Genomic DNA, 20,657 nt, shown 5'->3' with positions numbered 1-20,657 from the left:
GAAACCGACCCACGCATTGTTGCTTTTTGTCCGCAAAATGGCGTGGTATGAATGCTGCGAACAAGCGTATGTGTATATTTCTAAGTGTAACTGTAAGTAGTTAACGCTATAGTATCATTTCGTTGGATTTATCGCCCACGCGAAAGAACTAAAATGACGGATTTCGTTAGGTGAACTGTAGGGACGAACTCTACAACTCTGCAAGCGGCGTTAACGACAGCGTTAACGACAAGAATTGACACCAGATATTTATCAAAAAAAATGCTAGTCTAGCTGTTAGAAAATTGAATGCCTAGATTTTTGTGTGTGTTTGAATATTCTGCATCTTAAATCAGTGCCTATATCGTTTTGTTTTTTCACACAAATTCTGGAATAGAAAGTAAGACATTCCCAGCAGAGAGAAAGAGTTTCCCGCTGAGAAAGGGGATATCATAATTAGTCAGGAGGAAAGAGAAAAGAAAGCTAACACATATGAAAAGTTCACATGATCTCTACGCATTTCTTTACAACTCAATGCAATCGATCGTTGAAAAAGGAAAGATGTTGAATAGTAATTAGTATGTGAAGCCGGATATGTTAATTACTAATTTTCACATAGAACCAAAGAGAGCTACAGCATTTAATTTGTACTTCCATCCACTATAAACCAATTTTGCAAACTTCTCCACTTGATGTGCTGACGATTCCGCTTATTCTAGATTTTTCTGCTGTTTTAACAGCTCTCTCTCACCATTTCAAACGCATTTAGATCAACGCAATCCCAGAAAATCGATCGATAGGAATCAATCGAATGCTGCGATCGTGTTGCCGGTGCTGTTAGCTTATCTCACCAGGCTGCTGCTGCCGCTGCTCGCGACAACTGCCCGGCCGCGTTCTGCTTTGATCGGCTGGCGCTGATGTGGAGAGCCGAGAAAAGCCGGAAGAACCGAACGTTCGCCAGGTGTTTAGGGGAGTTGTCCCGGAATTTATGCGAGCACTGGCAGATTACAACCTTAGAGGCAGCGACATTGTTGGGAAATTCGAGAGGGCGGAAATAAAAAGGAAAAGAACGCCAAGAAAATCCTTTCCATACGTGGTTGTCCGCGAAAACGTTTCATTCCTTCTCCTCTCTCTACTGTTACTGTTATTTGATCGAATATTGGGGGAAAATGTAGTTGAAGGGGTGGAATTAGTGGCGTCCTTATTTCTGAATGCACTACTTAACTTTTTTCTCTTAGTAACTTTAACTTACATGTCATAGATCCTCTAAGACTTATGTTTAGATCATAAGGCCTCATTTGATTTTTAGTTATTTGCTTCCAGAAAGAAGGGCGCCACTGAGTGCTCCTACTACATTTTACAAGAGTATTGCTATCAGTAAAGAAGAAAATATGACATAATCTAATAAAAGAATAGAATAAAAATAAAATTATGATTTCTAAACGTACCTGAAGAATTACTTGCTATTCAGACTTCTCTACTCTTTCTGGAATAAATACAACAACAAACATAGCCAGAGATTCACTGAAGCAGAGATTCTCAGGAATTACCATCGAAAGACGTGCTAAAGCTCTGAAAAGCTCTCAAAAACACATTTTTAGCAACACTACTGAGCTTATGACATGAAACTAATGTTTAGGAAAATCAAAAAAACTTGTTTGAAAGGAAAAGAACAAAAAACTAGCCGTCGAGTCCCTCACGTTCCCTTTCAGAATTCTGAGGTTCTGCCAGTCGCCGAAAACCGAAGCAAATGTTGTGCATTTTTGCGACTTTCGGAAAATGTTGTTGGATTTGAATGTCATTTTGGGGGGAAATAATACCTCTTGTTATTGTTATTGACACATATAGAGCTTCGTCGGTTTTTTTTTTCTCGATGCTTTGTCCACGTTTTTGTTGCTCTCTGAAGTAGATTTTCCATGATCTCGATGAAGACGAAGAGACTTGAATTATTTCGATGGGCGCAAAATGAGGGCGAAGATGTGCGAGGTCGGTTTGGAGTATCGGTCGTGGATTTTACCATCGATTTCTTACTTTCTTTGAAACATTTGTTGAAAAATCCATGAAAGCAAACATGGCGGTAGGCCAGAAAAAAGTGAGGTTTTCTCTTTTTTTTATCCACATCGAATACTAAATCTTCCCGTCTATTCATCTCTGGGTAGTCGTGCCGTTTAAGCGGTTTGAGTTTTCACTCACTACACGATTCAAAACGCAAAAAATCACATGCACTTCGTATGCTCGACTCCATTTTTTTTATTTCCTTGAACAATCTGGATGTGGATTCGTCTCAATGAATCCTCTCTCACCGCCGACGGCCACAATTCCCATCAAATGCCGGAAAGATCCGGGATGTATAGTGTGTAGGATGGCATTTTACACAATAGTTCTCTAGCATAGCCGAGCGCCCGATGGCTAGCCAGCTCGGCTGAGGTAGTGACTAGTTCTGGATCTAGATAATCTAATGGGACTAATGTGGAGTCGATTTCTCGTCGTATGAATCTTAACTACGAATTATCTGCCATCACCGCGTCAGACCATCACTTTTCTTTCCATAGTTATTTTCTCCGATCCTACAATTTTCTATCGGCTTCTTGTCCCATTAGACGTTACGTGGTTATCGTTACATTTTCTCTTATTCACCTATGGTTGAGTACTTCCTACCGACGTGCCAGTGTTTAATGAATGTTGCTTGTGATATTTGTGATTACGTATTAATTTATGTGTCGCTGCGACGCAAAGCGCCAATCGATGCGTCCGTCCTACACGTCCGTTCTATGTCGTACATAGTTGTTTCAATTAATGATTCGTATATATGTATAGTATATGAGTGAATACTTTTAAAGATTGCACACTAGAATTTCGCTCAATACGTGTTTCTTCGTTTCTTTCTCGTTTCTCGTTCTCTGCTAAAAATGTGCTATTCCAGTAACGTTTCGTTTCATGTTCGTTTCTGTGTTATTTGTTCGAATCAATAGAAAGTTACATCATGTAGCCGACAAGGAATTTAATGTTTTGCCGGAAGTTTGTCCTGATTCCCGTTATGCATTAGGAGGAATTTTTATTTGCTTTTATTTCTCATAGTCACATACAATCAAATGTGTTTTTTTTTTCTCGAGAAATATCTCGGAGCATTTTTTTTCCAAAATTAGCAACCCACGCAAAAGCTTTAGTTGGACATTTTTACCATTTCCGTTATAATTTGAATCATTCAACACTAGGTAGTGATGCAATTTTGGCATATTTGTATTTGAGCATGAAATTCAAGCGTGGTGAAATCTGAAAAGCGGTTAAAACTGTAGAAAAAACCTACATTTTCTCTCCCTAAATCGATTTCTCGATACCCTAATCGAGGAGCACTTTATCAACTTTTCGGGAGCGAAATACCAAAATTTCGATAGGATTAGTAGTCTACGACAATTGTGATAAAATCTTAAGTTTCTTAATGCGTTCATTTTCCCCACCACTTATTTTACTTTTTATTTGTATCAATGTTCAATTTACTTATATATTCTACTCTGCTGACTTACATATTTGCGACAGTTTCCTATACCCACATAGCTGTAGATGGGTTTTTTTTTAGCAAACCCCTCTGGGTTTGACGAAGCTCTTGTTTGAAATTTCATTATTAAATCATATATTTACTACTTTTTCTAGTAGTCACAATGAAATGCAATCAAATGTGTCAAACAAAGGTTTGCTGCATATCTACAGATAAAAAAAAGTGAATTTGGAAGAAGATCACCGCATCATTAGTATCAATTTCATCCCACTTTTTATATAATTGTTATTCATTCATCTATAAGTTATTTTTGGTTGGTGTACTTCCTTTTTTCTTCTTACTCTTTCTCCTTAATTTCATAACATCTTCATTCTCATCAATTCCCTATGCATTTTCATATTTGAGGCATTCAAAGGATATTTATTGGTGAGATTTTTTTTGGCAAATTTGTCATCGTCACGTTAATATTTAAGAAATTATTTGAACAATTTTCTTTCATATCTAATGCTATTTATCTTATTCACGTTATTGTTTCGCTTGTGTGATTGCAAAACCTGGGAATCTTGGGTATAATGTACTTGTAAGAGTGGGGAGGAGGGGAGCACTCAGTGTTGGTCCCTAAGACCTAAATATTAGTCTTGGAGGATCTATAACATGTAAGTTGAAGTTGCTAGGAGAAAAAAGTAAGATAGAGCGTTCAGAAATAAGGACGCCTCTGAGTGCCACCCCCTCCCCTCCCTCCTCCCTCCCAACTACATTTTCCCCCTCCATCACTGGAGTCTGCATGAATACTTTCAGTTTACACCAGTTATAAAATTTTAAGATGAAAATAAAGGTTGACGGAAAAACAAATTAAAGGTTGACGGATGTTGGAGAGAGGTAGAGAGGATCCTGCATAGGTGGAACGAGAACGAAAAGCGAAAAAGTGGAACTCTTCCGGGTTCTATCTAGACGATGAACTTCTGGATGCGGATTTCCATTCCGTACTCAGAAGATCTTTGCTTTTTATAGAAAAAAAAATTAAGATTGGGAATGGCGCGCCCTGCGACCCACCAATGCTTTGTGACCTAAATTATCTGTATTAAAGTTGTAATTGCCGTTTGTTCGAAATATTTTGACATTTTGGAACTAGACAAGTGGAGCGTTATGCAAACAAGGTAAAGCTGACATATCATTTTCGAGTAACAGATTTTAACATAACATATCCATTGAAAATTCTTTGCTGGTGCCAACTAAACAAGGTAAGCAGAAGGCCTGCTTCCGAAAACTGCTCTTTTTTCCCTGGTAACGTCCTATATCTGTAACCAGCGAGCATGCTCTACGGAGCTTCGTCGTCCGATTTTACAGGTGTATTCATTTTTATTTCCCTGAACATTCCGAACTGATGGTGAGCTATTCCATTACGGACACAACTTCTTTTTGTGAGCTCCGAATCCACTGTCATGAATAACTGGCTCACAAAAACCCCACTCTCTTCTTTCTCTATTCTGACTGGAACAAAGCGCTTTTATTCAAGCTCTCTATATTTTGCATGGTAGCGGAGGTGGTGGTGGCAGTGGCGGATGTGCTGCTGTGAGGGGGGCGATGGGAAATGGCAAAATCGCTGCTCGGAGCCGTATCGGCTTCGTTGCGCGCTTGATTTATGCTGATAGCGGCGACTTCATCCATTATCGGCGGCCGCTCATCGCTGAGTGCCTGAGACTCGGCTCTTCTCATTCTCTCCCTCCATATCCACTTCGACACACACACACGCATGCATATCTCCCCGATAGAAAATGCACACACACACACACACGATCGGAGGATAACGCTCTCGCTCGCTGTTGCTTCCACCCGCACCCGATCAGCGCGTCCCACGTAACGACGCCGCCCGCGCAGAGGCGGTGGTGGAAGTCGTATGGCTTCGATTATTTATTCGTCTAGAATACCATATGACTTCGCGAAGTGTGTACCTAGACGGCTTATCCTTTTACCAGACGCACTTCCGCGATCATTTTGTTTGCGTTCGCAAACCGCACACAGGTGCACAGATAGTCGTTGCGTGTTGAATTCTGTTACTTCACGTAGCATCTCGCGTAGTGTTTGTTTGCCACCGAATTTGATTAATGTTTGTCGTAAGTCTTCTCTTGATAAATGCAGTTTTCCTCATTCGTAGACTGAGAATTTTGAAGAAAAATTATTACTTCATACAAACCTTGTGTTTAACGAGATGTCAGTAACACAGAATTGTAGTAATGCAAGCAACAGTTGTGCGGATAACGGACGTTTTCTACTGAAGAGCTCTCGATTATCCATTGATTTTACCTTATGCTCATCACATTGTAATCTAGTGCTGCCAGCTCTAGTCACAACTTCTACTCTCACACTATCTACATCCATACCAGTTATAGTTACATTCAAACTCTCAGTTACCACCGCTTTACCGTACCTATGTTTGCCCAAACAGCCGCAATGCACGTTGGATTGGGGCATTTCACAGTGCAAGGGTACTCTAACGGTTGCTTCGGACATGCTACGATCGCTTGGTCAAATGTGAAGAAATATGTTCAGGCTACTATATGAAACTCAATATAAAGTGAGGAGTGAGATGATGAGAAAAGAAGCAGGAGGAATCCATATCTTTGTAGATCTTTTTTCGCTATTTTTGTCAGTCATTTTTAATGTGTTATTGTACTTGACGAATAGGCAAAAAAAATGCGCCTGGGAAATACCTCACCGTATTCTGCGACTGCGAAAGGATTTGCATTAGGATGCAACTACCAGTCCCATCCCAACAATTTGCATACCATTCTTAATAATAATTTTTGGAAAGATCTATCGAGGTTCCAAGCTATGTACACCTTCGATTTCTTTTTCCAACATCTATAATGATGCGATATATGAAGTTTGGTGGAAATTCCACCAGTTTTAAGGTGTTTGACGTTCCCAAGTAAAATTCCATGGTAATTGTCTAGGTCTTAGAAAACTTACACTTCTCTATGAAGTTTGTAAACAAAAATTTGGCTATCATCAGGTGAAAAATTAGATGAAGTGCCAGCTATCAGATATAAATTAGCTCCTATCCAGAGCGGGAGAAATTCCCCTCTTTTCTACTCTATTTGTTTTTAACCTTGCTTTACTTTTTTGGTGTCACCTATGTTTGCCCATAACACTTCTTGCAGTTGCTTTTTTTAAACAACTATTAAGTGATGCATTGGTTATGGCTGACCTGCAGGTTGGAGTCCATACATTCGGATATTTCCATAATGATCGTATTATATATGAAGAAAAAAAAAACTGGTCACAGAGAATCGTGAAATGATTAGAAATAAACCTATCCAAAATGCATTCAGCAGCGGATTATGTTCTGCACGCTTGAAAAGGTATCGTTCCTACTTTTTCCTATTTCTCATCAGTACCTGATTTTCTTGTGTTTTTCCAACGGAAGTAAAGTCTAGATTTTTAGTAGCAGTCATTTTTTCTTAAGTCCAGCATCCTTTTCTCGAATTGTTTTTTTTTTCTGAAGCCTTCTCGTGGACATTTTTCAAAAGATTTCAAGAGCTGCGTGAAGCCGCCGCACGATCTGAGTCGTCTGCAGTGCTGCTCAAACTATCCTCATCCGAACAGGCCTAACAAGGGGTTCATAAATTCCGTCAAGGGTTAAAGTAAAGCTCCACTCATGATAGGATGAGGGGAACAACGGATTCCTTCCATGAAATGCTCCAGAGCTCATCAGTCCTTATCCAATCAGACTAGCGAGGTCTAGAGACGCAGAGTTTATTTTTTCTTTGGAAAAGCCCCGCAGAACCTTGAAATAGACCGCTCTTAGGGTGGGTAGAAGCTAGAATCAATTGCCTACGCAAAATTTCCAGCCGGTGCCCAATTGTCCGATGCCTTGTTATGCGTTAAGATTGCAGTGTATACCTGGTTTTATGTGTTTGTTAGACGCAATACGACTAACACATAACATCGCTACACCCACTCTTCTATGTAAATCCATTTGCTTTGCTGCCAGTAATCCATGTTATTCCAGAGATAAATCTCCAAGTTCATTCCACCCTCTCACTTTCCTCTCGATAATCCAGTCAACCAACCATTGCTCTGTTTTCCAACAATTTCTCATCTTGTCGCAAAAATCCATGCGGTTATCATGGTAACATCTTTTGTGCCTCGATGCGACGCTTGACGATGAATCTAATTTCAGTTATTAGGAACGTGCGCACATAGAGCAATCATAATCCAGAATAGTTGCATTTGAAGAGGAAATTTGGCTGTGCCTCAGTGCGTTAGGCCATGGCGACTGCGTGAGATGCAATTATTTTTTACGTTTATCTTTTAATTTAATTTTTTTTTTTACTCGTTCATGGAACTTAACACATTTCCATCCACCTGTTTATCTCCCTATGGGTTTTCTTCCGCTGGAACTTCTCTACTTTCTGTCTAACTTAGAATATTGTGCTCTGACGACGTAAAATTTGTGAGCACATTCGAGTGAGACTCCGGATACCCTATATGTCCCCTGGATTGCGCAGTCTTATTTGTGCTAGTTTGTTTAAGTTATGATAACCTTGCCCAAAATCCCAAAAATTCAGGAATGTACAACGTGGAAAATGGATATTAACGCTCTATTCCTGGGGTTAAGCCTGGCATGGGAACAGGTGTCATGTGTCCTTAAGCGGAAAAACTGGATGTGCACATCTAGAGGTTGTGCCCGGTCAACGTCATCGGGAATGTTTTCCTAGTTTGTTGGATTTTAGCCACGGTTTCTATTGACATTTTTATGTGGGCTATATTGCTATAAACCTAGTCCTCTGGCTGTATTCTTCATGATTTCATCAAATTTCACACTGGATTGGTTGGGGAATCTTCGCCCACCGAGGACAAAATGAGATCGATTCATATTTTATGCACATTCCAGTCATCGTCCTAACTCTGCAAACATTGGAGATGTGGTTTTGTGATATGTGAAGATTAATTAGCAGTACTATCTGGCTTCTAGTTTTTTCCTTGACGATATCACATCATAGTTTATTGAAAGGTTCATCCAGAAAAAAGACTGCAGTACCGTATATCTTTGTAGGCAATTACATGCCCACTGGTTCATTCAATCAAAAGGCATGCTTCATTACATCTGCCTTCTCGCTGATTAGATGTTTCGGTAAAGCTCGTCATGGTATCATGGACTTTTTCTGGTGCTTTTTTTTCACCTCTACTTCCTCAGGGAGTTTCTTCACTTTCTAAGTAACAGTAAGTAAGATAAGTGGTAAGATCAGCTGGTAATATCCGTTATGAGAAAACAGAAACTCAGATATAATTTGGGCCTGTGCTTCTTTCCTCCTTTTCAGAAAATAATAGTATTTTTTATTTCTGTAAAACAAGCAAATCGGAACTTTTGAATCTCAAGTGTCAAGAAGATAGAGTGAAAATATGTATCACAAAAAATGCCATGGAATCCATGGTTTTTTTTTGAAGAGCGAATATTGTGGTTTATTTAAAAAGAATGGTCGCATACGCTGTATAGCATGAAGGTGAAGGCGCTAATCGTTATTCTTACTTAGACGATCAAGACATGCTTACTATTTTGGCACGTGCGAGGGCGGAGGGGGTACATGTTAGGTAAATAAGAGTGAGTGAGTTGCTGTGGATGTGCGCCTGGGAAAATATAAACATGACGATTATACAATGGTACGTTATGATGCATGGCAAAGCTCAATAAATGAGCCACAATCGAATTAGAAACCCTAAACCCTTAGGGCTGTTCAAGGATCGAATTCATTGCGACATCCTCTCGGATTGAGATGAGAACTGAGGTTAAAAGGAAGAGGTCTACGATAGTTTCAAGATGTCCGACCCACTCCGTAAATGATGCATCTACGGTGACCGCTTCCATGACAAAGCTACTAAAGATCTCATTCTTCCAGGGATCAACTGGAAATGAGGACTGATCTCGCCTCAACGAGTAATTTTCGATGATGCGAAATCTTGTATGAATGATAATGTTATTCCGTTCCTTCTTTATTTTCTTCGTGAATATATTTCTTCCAGCAAAGAATTCGTAACCGCGCTCCACGTTGTCCCGCGTATGTGTTCGACCAAATCCAGAGCATACTTCCGCTTGGCAGGACACTCGCTCAATCCCAACACCTCAGACTGCTGTTTGCGGTCAAAAAAGTCGTTGCCATGGTCCATAACTGTTCCGGTCTCATTTTAGAATTCAAAAAAGAAACATCTGTCTAGACTGTTCCGTCTGACCCCACGAAACACTATTAAGTTCCGTCTTTTTTTTTATAATCGACAAAACAAGAATATCAGAGTAGATAAAGTTGTTTGCATCGAAGTATTTCAAATAATACGAAGAATAAACGAACAAATGGATTCAACATATTAAACAACTTCCTGGAAGCATTCAACATAGTTAAATTCACTCGAATAAATAGCATTTCGAAATGACAGGCGTTTGGAAATATTGCAAAGCTGCAGAACTTTTACGCTTAAGATTCTCCAATAATTTCATCCGGAATTACCGTATTTGCAACGTTTTCCTTTCAATGATCGTGAACATATACAAGTGCTGTTGTACTTTTCAGCAATCCCTAGGCACATCGATGTCATGTTCGATAAGTATCGAGTTTCATGGTGAATTACATAGCTCGGTCTTTTCTTGTTCGATAGGAGCTGAGATTCATTCTCCGTCTAGTTCCATATTCGTTCCTTTGTCTTACGGATTCGTATAGTCGAGTGAAAACGACATGAAACACGGTGCAGCTGCGTAAGCGGCTGCGTTCGATGCGGCGCGGTGGAGACAGCGGTTGGAGTGGAGGTGGAGCCATCGCGAATTATGTACAACATACAAAGGTCCCACCTAGATTCCGTTCCGCCGCACAGCTTCGCGCGCGGCCGCTTACGCAACTGCGCCGTGCTTCATATCGTTTTGACCCCATTGTGTATCTATTTAAGGCATAAATTTCCCGAAATAGACGTAGAAGGGTCGTTAATTTAAGGAAAAAAGCCTTCTGTCACTAATAGAGGTGTAAAACTGGACAGATGACTACTCAGTTATCGTCAGTGGCCCCAGGCAACAGGTGTTCTCGTTGAAGAAGTATTTTCTGTGGTCAGATTTTGATATACCATGCACCGAACAGCGCGAAAAAAGTTAACAACAACATGTTTACATAATTCTGTGTTTTGTTATGAACAATGTTGCGAACACTCATCTTAATCGCCCGAGCACCCGTCGATCTTCACCTGTTCTCGCAGTTGTAGATGAAATCGAAATGAGTTTTGCGAATTTTTAGGAAGGAGAATGCGAGAAAAAAAAACTGCATGCATTTTTTAAGAAAACGGTTTCAGAAGTGTCGTAAACAACTGAAAAACTGAATGAATGCGCATATCCACGAATGTTTTATTTTGAATAAAAGAAAAATTTCGAAAGCAATGTAATGTACGGAAAATGGTGCAATAAATATAATCTTTATTCGCGAATTCCGAAAATTTTCTTGTTCTGAATGGTGTAACAGCGGTTGGAATGATTATCGTAGGAATGAGAATCCAGAGCCGAGCATCACTTACATCCTTTATGTATTGACACTAAATTTTATATTAATTGATAGTTGTTCGTCCATAGACCTATGATTGCCAAGGAACTATTGCTGATGCGTGCCCTACATAGGACACCTTTGGTTTAGATAAGAATTCCATCCTGTGTTTTAGAGCTCTTTTTTCTGTTCTGTCGTAAAATTCGCTGCGTTAATCGACCTCTTCCCCTACTACTATTTTCTTTAATCTTTCAATCGTTGTGTTTTCGTTGTTTGCGTTTCGGATTCGTTTGCAGCGTTTTCAATGATCAATCGCTGAAAGGAAAAGTCGCCGACGTTGGCTCGACGCCAACAAAGTTGATACTCGCTTTAAGGGTTGGTTTTCTTATGCAATGACTTGATTAAAGTGAAAACAAATATGCGTCCAGCATAGAAGTTTGCAATTATTTCCCTTCTTTTACTATTCTAACTGACGTCATCTATTGAGACAAAGAGACAAAAGCTATGAGCTTAAGATCGATAAGAATTTTGCACTACATAGTGGTTTTTTTTCCAGCTTCAATGTCTTGTGTTACCAGCACCATAAGGGTTTTATTGGTTGCACGAGAGTCATTGTATACAGGCAAAGCAACGGGTTCGTAAATTTCTCCTGTTGGCTTTGTTGCCGGTCATTTTGAGAAGAAAAACGAGATGATAATGATTCAGTCGTTTCACCATTATATTCCTTTTTTTTCATTTCTGTTGAATCCGTGAACTGTCGGTTCTAAGCAGTGCGTTGGCGAATGTGGAGCGATACCTTTTCCAAACCCTCTTCCCCCCTCTCCCCCCGAACAATTATTTGATTTCGAGAAAAGAAATGAGACACGAGCAACTTTATTGTTATGTGTTGGTCGCAAAAAAACGTATGCGACGAATCATCGCATAAATGTTTGCCACAAAAATGTTTTTTTCCAGCGGAATATCAAAATTCCTCCTCGCCCTTCCTTTCGACCGAGAGTTGGATTTTTCAGCCCAATTCTCCTCCGAGAATGTCTGCCACAGAGTTTTCCACTTCCTTGTCGCTACATTAGCGGTTGGGGAAGGTAGCGATCACAAAATATGAGTTTCTCCTGATATAACATTTCATCTCACTCGTTATTTTTTTTAGAAAGTTTCTCAACGGGTCAAAATTGACTTCGTCTTTGAAAAGTTGGCGGTTTTTTTTTGCGAATATTTTATTTAAAATGCAGATAATATCCACTAAGAGGAGCTATAAAACGTTAACAGTTAACCATGGTTAGTTTTGAAGCTAGATTTAAAAACATTTCATTTCTCTCACAGAGCAAAGAAAAAATAATACTTAATAAAAAATAATGATAAAATAACAAAAATAATAATGACTAATAAAAATAATAATAAGAATAATAAAATAATAATCCAACTCATTTCAGCCAGTAGTTTTAACTTGCACATTCTCTTTATCTACACCTCGTATACATAGTTGAGGATTCGTTTCCGATTACTCTTGTTTTTGAATACTTCAAGGATAAAAACTAGTTTTTCTACAGCCTATATTTTATTGAAAGCCAAGATTACCACCGTAACATTAAAGAATTTATTGTTTGCTGCAACTGCTATAATTATGAGTTTATGTCTACAGGTCCAATCTTTTTTTTTGTAATGCGCTTGTATTAAAAACGCCTTTTTTTCTGGGTACACCTCAGCCTTAATGTTGTGCCCGTAATTTACAGATCCAATCGTACAGAGGAGTACTGAGATTGGGTGATGTATTATTCGTTCTAAAGGAGTATTAAACCATAAAGAACCTATGAACACGATTTCATTAGGTTTTTACTTTTTGTCTTTTCTCTATACCATTTAAAACCATTTTCCTACTGAGAGATTAGATTTTTTGAAAAGCATTTCTGGACTTGAAAGCCATAATGAAATAGCTTGTATGGAATTGTTCACTTTTAGCGCAGCAATTGCACCGTGGATGGATCACATGAAGCATCCATTAGGCTTTCCACCATATCCAATCATAGAAGCGATTGAACATTTGGGCGCACACAATGAAGGAGAATAGGACAACATATACATAAACGCTAATGTCCCATACGTCTTAACATGATGAGCGGACGTAAAGTGACGATGCAGGGAACGTATTGACGAGTTTTCACTGTCGCTGATAGCGTAAGGGCGGTGACAGCTGCGTTCATCCGTATCTCCGCTTGTCTCATCATCTCTCCTCTTACAGACAGAAGAAAATGTGCATACGAAAAAAAAATTACCCATGTCATTTGTCTGGAAAGAGAGAGGTTTTAATTTTCTTCTTTTTTTTTCTTACTTTATGCCGTTCATGCTACTTTTTGATCTCGCTGTGAACTATCAGCTTTTTATACCGTAAGGGAGCTATGCCGTGAGGACAAGCCATTTGTTATCATTGTTTTATTGAATGGGCAAAAAAAAAACTGTGCAATTAAGCTGAGAAAGCTGCATGTATGTATTATCCGATGTTCCTAAGGAGGAAAAGCGTGAAGGGCAAAAGGAAAAAGCAAAGGGAAACAATTACAGTGAACTACCTAAAGTGTTAGTCAATGGAAGTATTCTGCAGTGGAAACGGTATAGAAAGTACTAAACCTTAGATGGGAAAAATTTACTCTTCCGAATTTTTTTATGTTTGCGAAAAGTGAAATTCTATGGTACAGTCGATCATAAATGTGTTCAACTGGATGACAGCGACGCGTTTACCAGAATGCGTACATTTTCTCTGCTTATCAACATCCTGTAGCTCAATAATTGTTTCTGCTTCGACACGCTCACTCGTTTTTTCCTTCGTTCTGCACTAATCGAGGTCGTATAGCAGGCTGAAGACATCTACAGAGACTGTACGTACAGTGTAAGAAGATACGGTAATAGGTAGCATGAGGCTTGAGACAGACTCTTTGTACACTTTCACGGACATCTTGTTGTGTTCAATCGGATGGTTATAAAGTGTATCTGGAAATCTTTGCTCGAAACTTCTCGCCGCCTGCCAGAAATAAAATCTCTGCTGAGGGATGTAATCTCCGCTTTATGTAGGCTTAGACTAACGTTAGAATATGATTCTTCGAAACGCCCATGGCACAGTAATTGTTCTAATGGAATTGCACTTCAGTCATTGTGCAACTTTCACCACCACACGGACTGAATGTTCATTATGGAAAAGGGTGCTCTTTCAAAAAGGAGTTATATGCGAGCATAGCTGCATGTGCGGCTGTCGGGGCGTGCATTACGCTCGGAGATAATGTGTTTTCGCGTTTTCGACGAAGTGAAATTGTCTATGGAGGTGGCTTCCGTGGCAACATCGAAATCATTTCAGTAGAACATAACGCATCATTTTATTCATCGATTCATTTATCAACATTCTATGTTTTCTCCTCTTTTAATTCACCTTCCACCTAATTAGAAAAGCAAAAACGAAGTCTACGCATAATTTCAAACCAATTTCAAGCCAATAGAACTTCTTTTATTATGTATTAATATTGCTTTCTTATATATCTTTCTTTTTCTACTTAATTTTGGACTAATATTCATTGCAAGAAGGCGACAACTGTTGCTGAAGCTTACTAAATAGAATGCTAGTTTGTTTGAGGTAAAAATCTATACGAATGGGTATTATAGTTATAGAATTTGATTGCTCCAAATAAATAAGTCTACTGTTAGAAAGTGAAATTCGATAGTGGACCATTTTGAATAGTTGCACTTTCTGGCGTCTAGTTCCTTGCTATTTTTATGACCAGCTCTTTGATTGGCAGTCTAAATGAATGCCAAACTTATGCGCAAACTTGGCCATGCGCCATAATGTGCGTGTTAAATGTCATTTATTGACTTTTGAAATTGATGCTTGGGCAGCGCTTATGGAAGTCGGTCTTTTTTCCCCTCCCTAGAATGTTCTGCTGGCTGCTAAGCTGCCCCATTATTCTTTGTTTTCTGTTCTTTTTATTCTCAGACTTCCATGTTCAGTTTTTTTTTTTTGAAAGTGCTCAGCGTTGTTTTTTTTTCTCACGGCTTTGTGTAAAGCGCACTAATTCCCTGACACTTCTGATGCAAACAGGCATATAAGATGTTCTGCTTTCTTGACGATAGTCAAATTTAAGCAACAGCCAAGATTGTTAACAAACTTTATTGCGGCTAACGTTTCGACGTTGTCGCCTTCTGTTCTGCTTTCATGTGCTGACAATTAGTGCCTTCATTTTATGGATATTCTTGAAAAGATTAGGAAGTATGGATCAGACGCAAAAGTGCAAAAAACGCATAAAAATGGTAGTTTAAATGGTATAATTATAAACGTCTCCTTCTATGTTTGGGCTTGGTTTTTTTTTTCGTTTACATTTCTTTGGTATTTTTCCACCTCGCCACCCATCTCATGTTTGAATAATGTAGCTCCGTAGTAGTAGCATGGTTTTTCTAGACCGCAAGTAACAAATTGGAGGTTTTCGTTTTTTGTGGTTGTTGTCAGTTGCTCTCTTAGATTGAATTATTGTACATGGTAATTTCCCTTGGCTTGCTTTTTGAACGATGTTCAGAGAAGGACATTCATTCTTTGCACCTCCATCTATGACCGAGTTCTGTTCCCTTCGTTCTCTACACACTTATTGGTGAAGTTCCGTTTCATCTATTGTTATCTACCAATCGGTAGCATCGATTCGATTGTGCCAGGACGGGTTTTTGCATCCTTTCATGGCCGACACTTGTTATCGGTTGTTATCAAAGTGCATAATGTGTTGTCGAGAGAGAGAGAAGAGAATGAGCTGCGAAGCGCTGCATCCGGATCGATATTCGTAATAGGAATCCGATTTTGTAAGATAACTACGAGCGCAAACCTTACAAGTCCACTTGAAGCCGTTCAGTGAAGCCTCATGTCGGGCTAATACGCTTATACGCAATCAATGGACCGGCACACACACACGTCAAGTGTGCGAGACGAGACTGCGCGTAAAGGTGAGCATGTTATTGACTCGAGCCTCAGTGAGTGCTTTGCTTTCGAATCACAACGCTTTGATTCCGGTTCCCTTTGTTTTCGATATTAGCAGTTTATTTTTTTTGTGAAATTAGCCTAGCTATCGGAGATGTATGGCACACAATCAACATCATGTGGTGGGAGGACCAAAACGGCAATGCATACACCTTGGACAATAAAATGTCCCGATATTGTTTATCCAGTATGTTGGGGAAAATTATACAAGTTACTCCTTCCAAAGGTCCTATTAGGCGTCGAATATGTGGTGAAGTGTGCACACTACATCTATCCCCACAAACTTACGACATATAAAATAATGTTTTTTGATTTCGATTACTACGTGCTTTCACTCTTCCAGTATCAGCCAGTTCAGATTTCTTTTTTTTTTTGTTTCGTTTATGTGTTCATCTTGACTTTCCTTTGTAGATTGGTGCTGTACGATTGCGTATTGTGTTGTTCTTATTGTGTGCTTTTTTCCCAGATGAACAATATGTCCTCTAACGTATATCACAACGGTGCGATCTTCTATCTTCAATGTTTTCCCTCTTTTTCACGTTACCTTTTGGATCGTATCCTATACCTTCTGTCATCCTTTCACTCAGTTGTGCTCTTATTTCTGGAAACTCTATCTTCGTTTTTTTTCCTTAGTAACTTTAGCTTACCTGTCATAGATCCTGTAAGACTAATGCTTAGCTCTTTAGGGGCCCGACTGATTTATTTATTTACTTCCAGAAATCAGAGCGGGTCTGAGTTGCCCCTCCTCCCTCCCCCTCCCCTACTACCCAACTACGCTTTACCCTCTGATGTATACTTGTAACGTTCTTACCTGATATCTCCTAAACAAATGAGAACATGTATAAGCAGGAATATAGAACATGTTAATATAACCACATACAACCACATATAACCACATGTTACATATTTGACGCCTAAATTTTATTGGAACTATCGCAAGGTGTGCGTTTTATACGCTTTTGTGCTTTGGTTTTCTTAGTTCTCACTTCCATCTCATTTTTAAGTTTTGTATCGAGGGTATTCTTTATAGAAGAAGTGAATTTCAAGCTATTTAATGAAATTACTCCAGAAGGAAATTATTTTTTTTATCAAACTATTCAGTATAAAACTATTCGTTATCAGTAGTGTGTTTTATTTGTTTGATTCGTTTTCCAATTTCCCCCTTACATGTCTCTTATTTTTCAAAAGGTTTTCTTCGAGTACTGCGGTGTAATTGGATTTGTTACCTTTCGAAACGCCCAGTATTTCTGGTTTGCGCAAACAAAGCGATGCATAACATCCATATGAACTATCATTGACAGTCCTTCATGTTACCGTATTGTCTTGAACTACTAATTACGTTGGATCAGTTACTCCTAATTGACTGATCGATACGCAACGTTTGCTATTCGAGTTTCAATGCGGAATGCTAGAATAACTTAAAAAAGAAACCAATTGGGTCAACATAGACTGCTTCGGATACATACAAGTTTTGAATTGCACGAAATGTGGAAGTAACTGGGTCCTTTTTTCTTCTTTATTCCTAAATCGTTCCATTTATTGACTATCCTCATCATAGGAGCGATAGGGAGAAGCCGGACCCTCAGATGAAGGGGGTTCAGCTCGTGGGGTGCAGCTCAAGTGAAGGGGGTTCTTTCGATAGCCGTCCTAAAGTGAAGGGGGTAATTTCGCCAACCGTTTAAAAGTGAAGGAGGTCCTTTCCCCAACCGTTCAAAAGTGAAGGGGGTCAGAGCACCGGCTTCGACTATCGCATCTATGATCCTCATTACTACTTGTACTTTTTTTGGAGGAATTTCCAGCAACGATTTCTCGATGGAAATTGAACCAATCCTGTTTTGTCCCTAATTGCGGAACATACAAACGAAGTTGCTTTAACTCCGGCGTGAATTCCAGTCTAGTGAAGAACCTCCTATTATCATACATCAACGTTGTTCATGGATTGGGGGTTTCATCATAGCTCCAATTTACAGACGTTCCATGATTGTGCGCTCGCAGCTGGAGATTTTCAAAATTAACAAAATTCTGTTGAAAGATTGTGCAGCGTACAAGTCACGTGCAGTTCGTCTGCACCCCATCATACCTCATACTTGTCCGCTCAGCTGTCAGTTCCCTAGTCTAGTCTAATTCTAATTTTTCTAATTCTCTAGTCTAGCTTAAACTCAATCTTCTATATGTGCAGTGAAATCCTACAGCGGTCACGAGCTTCGCTTGGAGTGCTCAGCTCGCTTGCACGATCGTCATTAGGTGATATTACACCTCGAAGACTCACGTTTTTAAGAACTGAGAAGTGTTCGAAGGGAAAAGTGTACGACTTGACGTTGACGTAATAATTGAACAAGTGGTGCAGTTTTCATGTTCAGCTGATCTCGTGCTTATGTTCTTTAGTTTTTTTTTTAGTTCTTGCTTCTATTCTTTGTTTAATTCCTAGACGGTCAACTTATTAGGTTTGTCCTTGTCCATACAAATTTTAGATCATTCCTCCTTCTAGTCCAAGAGGTATCCTCAAATCCTATGTTCGTATATTTGCATTGTTCATCCCCATTGGTTTCCTCGAGGCAAAAACTGGTTTTCTTGTTAACATCTCTTATGATTCATAAGGAATTCTTAACAAGGAGAATCGTTTCCAATGGAGAATGGAATCCAACGAGCACTAGCTTCTCTATTCCGACTACGGTGTTTTTTTCTGTTTGTTGAACCGCTTGGAAGGAACCTAATTTTCAAAGAAGAGAATGGTTGTCCGTACACAGCTTCACCAAGCGCTCCTTCTCTCTTCGTTTTCCGATAGACGCGTTTCCATCGGCTGACCAAACTTCATTCCGAGAACCCAAAACACCTTCATACAACAACCTTCACTCCCATTTTCCTGTTTTAACTGCATTTCGTCTATGCATAATAGAACTACGCGATAAAGAGGGCTGAGACTATTTTTAAAGTCTGCTTGCCATTTTAGTAAAATTCGACAAGGCAAAATGTTAAGAAGGTCGTGACGTGGCTACACTCGATGCTGCATTACTTCTCTGTCAAAAAACAATGTCGAGAAAATCTCACACTTTTCCATTCGCCTATCTTCATCACTCAACAGAACTTTTTGGATTTGTGTATGCATAAAGCTGGTTCGACTACGAGATTTCTTTTACTGTAACCAGTTTCAAATAGCTTGTAGAAAAGTTGTTTTGAAAAAAAAAAAACTATTTTTGTCTACTGGTTGTTCTGATAGTTCTACAATTCAATTTTTCTTTTTTATTCTAAACAACAATCAGGATTCGAATAGGGAGAAGCAGAATGAGAATTGTCAGCATTGTCTTTGCTCATGAACTTTTCCTCTAAATGGTCTTTTTGAAGGATCAAAATAGGGACCAAGATGCTTTATACATGATCTTCTGGGCGATAATCCGTGAAACTGTCTTCATTTGAATATTTGTCGTAAATGATTAATGATTAACGTGGCCTGCTGTGTTATTTGTTTCAATATTGCGGTTTTTTCAACAAAAAAAAATAGCCCTTTCTTCTTGTTCAGCTCGTACCAGTCTCCATTTAGATTTTCGTTTTTGGGGTACAGCGGGTACATTTCGATGAACCGTATCAAATATTAAAGCAAAAAATTGTTAGTAGTCTCTATTCTTGCTGTTTCAGCTACAGAGTCTGCAAAATAAATGAGAAATGCAATCTGTCCTCTCAAATTGAAATCAGTAGCATTGCTGCGATGTTGACGGAGCACTGAGCTGGATTTATTTCGTTTATAATGAGAATGTGGAATGTGACGAGCATCTGACCCTCTGTATTAAATCTCACAGATGTTCTGATGCAAGACTTACCGGTTAGTAGATGTTATGTACACTTACTTCCTAATAATTTTAACTTCTTTAGCATCTCTATTAGCATTTGTCCAAAACGCCTTTAAAATTTTTTAAACTTCAGTTTTAGGTCCATAAGATAGAATAACAATTGTGCTGGATAAGTTGGTAAGAATATTCAATGATGTTAGAAAACAATTATATTCTGTTTTAATAGTTCTCGTCTTATTGAATTTCCAGCCAATATGGCATAATTGCATAGAAATTGCTGCCCATCTTCAGTTGAAGATTTTATTGGAGCATTTTCGTCGTTCAATGCTTATTTTGCGATATTTTATATCTTTTTCTACTTATTTTATTCTGTGACATTCTTCACAAAGTTATTCATTTCATTCTACTGATTTTCTCACTTGTTATCTTTTAAGCGTGGTTTTTCTAGGAGATTAAAAATTAGTGAATTTACTACCGGCTTACATTGCTGGAGTTTACATTTCGTTAACACTGCTCGACTGCAGACCAAATCCTTATTCGTTCGAATTGTTAATTTGTTTACAGAGATTAAATATAGGTCATGCTTCGTCGGGTCATAATAGGTCTTTCATGATAGAACTCCATGGTTTTTGATTGGGGACAGAAAAGCTCACCTGCCACCTGATTACCGATCTCCGTTGCTACCACTCTTACTGCAGCTGCTTGCCTGCATCGGTTGATATTGATGATCGATTGCGCACCGTTAAACCGTCATCTTCTAGTTTTTCTTCCGAATTTTTGACTTCTTGAATTCTCGCTCATTGCTCTTTATTTGTACACCTTTTTGGACTGAAGTTCTAAAATTTATTTTCGCTTTTTCATTTACTCGTCCTTTTAATCTTCAACTC

Source organism: Necator americanus, chromosome IV (assembly GCF_031761385.1).
Source record: "Necator americanus strain Aroian chromosome IV, whole genome shotgun sequence".
NCBI classification, from domain to species: domain Eukaryota; kingdom Metazoa; phylum Nematoda; class Chromadorea; order Rhabditida; family Ancylostomatidae; genus Necator; species Necator americanus.
This window is presented reverse-complemented; position numbering follows the sequence as displayed.